Here is a 3,494-nt window from a genome sequence, read left to right on the forward strand (position 1 = left end):
ATGCAAGATGCATATGCAATTGACACCAAACTTATGATATGACTCAAGACTCAAACAAGAAACACAAAATATTTTTGATTTTTATGATTTTCTAATTTTTTTTGGATTTTCTTTTAATTTTTTTTCGAAAATTATTGTGAGAAGTAAGAATAAGGATTTCAAAAATTTTTAATATGAATTCCAGGAATCTTGCCATGTTAGTCTTAAAGCTCCAATCAAAGGGTCAGGCATGGCTTAATGGCCAGCCAAGCTTTAATAAAAATATGAGTGTAATTCAGACATGACAAGCCTAACATACCCTATCAAAAAGGATTGGGCATGACTCCACTGAAGTGATTAGCCAATCCCAAAGCAGTTTGGGTATGGCTTTACAGCCAGATAGGCTTCAGCATGCTTCATGAAACACTAGAATTCATTCTTAAAAATTTTGAAGCCATAGAATAATTTATTTTTGAAAACATTATTTTTAGTAAATTTTTTTTTTTTCGAAAACTTTTTTTCGAAAACAAAGGAGAAAATTTTTGAAAGAGTTTTTCGAAAAATTTTTGAAAAGAAAAAAAAAAAAGAAAATTACCTAATCTGAGCAACAAGATGAACCGTCAGTTGTCCAAACTCAAACAATCCCCGGCAACGGTGCCAAAAACTTGGTGCACGAAATTGTGATCTCCAGGCTCAAACAAATCCTGATAATGGCTCCAAAGCTTGGTGCTCTGATCTTAATTCATAATTGTCACAACTTCGATACAACTAACCAGCAAGTGCACTGGGTCGTCCAAGTAATACCTTACGTGAGTAAGGGTCGAATCCCACGGAGATTGTTGGCGTGAAGCAAGCTATGGTCACCTTGTAAATCTCAGTTAGGCAGATATAAAGTGATGAAGATGTTTTCGAATATTATATAATAAAATAGGGATAGAGATACTTATGTAATTCATTGGTAGGAATTTCAGATAAGCGAATGGAGATGCTTTTCGTTCCTCTGAACCTTTGCTTTCCTGCTATCTTCATCCAATCAGTCTCATTCCTTTCCATGGCTTGCTTTATGCAAGGGCATCACCGTTGTCAGTGGCTACATCCCCTCCTCTCAGTGAATAATATGCTCACGCACCCTGTCACGGCACGGCTATTCATCTGTCGGTTCTCGATCATGCTGGAATAGGATTCACCCTCCTTTTGCGTCTGTCACTAACGCCCAACAATCGCGAGTTTGAAGCTCGTCACAGTCATTCAATCATTGAATCCTACTCAGAATACCACAGACAAGGTTTAGACCTTCCGGATTCTCTTGAATGCCGCCATCATTCTAGCTTACGCCACGAAGATTCTGGTTAGGAGATCTAAGAGATACTCATTCTAGCTTATTTCATGTAGAACGGAAGTGTTTGTCAGGCACGTGTTCATAGGGGAGAATGGTGATGAGCGTCACACATAATCATCACCTTCATCATGTTCTTGAGTGCGAACGGATATCTTAGAAGAGAAATAAGAGGAATTGAATAGAAAACAGTAGTACTTTGCATTAATCTTTGAGGAACAGCAGAGCTCCACACCTTAATCTATGGAGTGTAGAAACTCTACCGTATGAAAATACATAAGTGAAGGTCCAGGCATGGCCGAGATGGCCAGCCCCCTAAAACGTGATCAAAGGATCATAAGGTAATCCAAAGATGCCTAATACAATAGTAAGAGGTCCTATTTATAATAAACTAGCTACTAGGGTTTACATGAGTAAGTATTTGATGTATAAATCCACTTCCGGGGCCCACTTGGTGTGTGTTTGGGATGAGCTTAAGTGTTGCACGTGCAGAGGCCATTTGTGGAGTTGAACGCCAGTTTTTGTGCCAGTTTGGGCGTTCAACTCTGGTTTTGGATCCTTTTCTGGCGCTGGACGCCAGATTTGGGTAGAAAGCTGGCGTTGAACGCCAGTTTACATCGTCTATTCTTGGCCAAAATATGGACTATTATATATTGCCGGAAAGCCCTGGATGTCTACCTTCCAACGCAATTTGAAGCGCGCCATTTCGAGTTCTGTAGCTCCAGAAAATCCACTTTGAGTGCAGGGAGGTCAGAATCCAACAGCATCAGCAGTCCTTTTTCAACCTCTGAATCTGATTTCTGTTCAAGTCCCTCAATTTCAGCCAGAAAATACCTGAAATCACAGAAAAATACACAAACTCATAGTAAAGTCCAGAAATGTGAATTTAACACAAAATCTATTAAAAACATCCCTAAAAGTAACTAGATCCTACTAAAAACATACTAAAAATAATGTCAAAAAGCGTATAAATTATCCGCTCATCAGCGGCCCTTGTGCGTTTTGCACAAATTGACCACGCGATCGCATGCCCCATGCGATCGCGTCACTTGCACAATACCAATCCCACGCGACCGCGTGAGCGACGCAATCGCGTCGCATGGATTGCACATCACCCCAGAAGAAGACAGAGAGTTGCGCTGAAACGGCGCTGGAGTCGTGCGTTTAGCACAAATTCCAGTGATGCAATCGCGCGACCCATCCGATCGCGTCATCCCCTTTCCCACCCCTATCATGCGATCGCGCGACCCACGCGATCGCGTCACTCCCATTTTCACCCCCACCACGCGACCGCGTCCCCCACGCGATCGCGTGGATTTGAAAATATAACCCCCCCAGCCACGCGAACCCTATCAGTCGCGCAGCCCCCAACCCTCTTCTCCCTCTCTTCTTCTTCTTCCCCAACCACCACCCAGCCACCACCCAGCCACCGCCCACCCCCCGCCGCCACCCAGACGCCGCCACCACCCAGACGCTGCCGCCACCTACCCCCCTTCTTCCCTCCCCTTCTTCTTCCTTCTTTCTTCCTCTCTTTCCCCCCTTCCCGCCACTGCCCTTCGCGGACCACCACCCACCACCGCCGGCCATCCCAGCCGCGCCACCCCCCTTTCCCCTATCCAACCCCTATTTCACCCATTACCATTCCCAAAATCCCTACCCCCTAACAACAGCAACCGCCGTGCCCAACGCTGCCAGCCGCCGCGCCGGGCGTCACCACCAGCCACCGTGCCAACCACCGGACGCCACCATCACCACCACCCAACCACCTTCCTGCCTACTCCCCTTCTTTCGCCATCCAGGTTCCGCAATACGCAATCCTTTTTTCCGTTCGTAGTTCTTCTTATTTTTTTTCCGTTTCTGTTCATAATTAGGATAGATAGTCTTGCATGTTGTAGTGGATTTTAGGTTGTTAGGTAGATTAGGCTGTGGTTAGTGGCTCTAGGTCTGTTTATTTGCACTGTTCTTGCTTCTGTTTTATCATATTTGCAAATCTGCTGTTGCTGTAATCTTGTTCATATGCTGTATTTCTTGTATATTGCTGCTCTTTACATTGAATTTTCATGTTTATATTATATATATGTACCTGTAGCTTGACTTTTTAATTCATATGAACTGCCTTGTTTGCTGTTTATTTTCCGGGACAATCCAATTTTCGCCGGAATGCTGCCCAAACTTTTTG

Source organism: Arachis ipaensis, chromosome B8, assembly GCF_059453495.1.
Source record: "Arachis ipaensis isolate K30076 ecotype BB chromosome B8, ASM5945349v1, whole genome shotgun sequence".
NCBI lineage: Eukaryota > Viridiplantae > Streptophyta > Magnoliopsida > Fabales > Fabaceae > Arachis > Arachis ipaensis.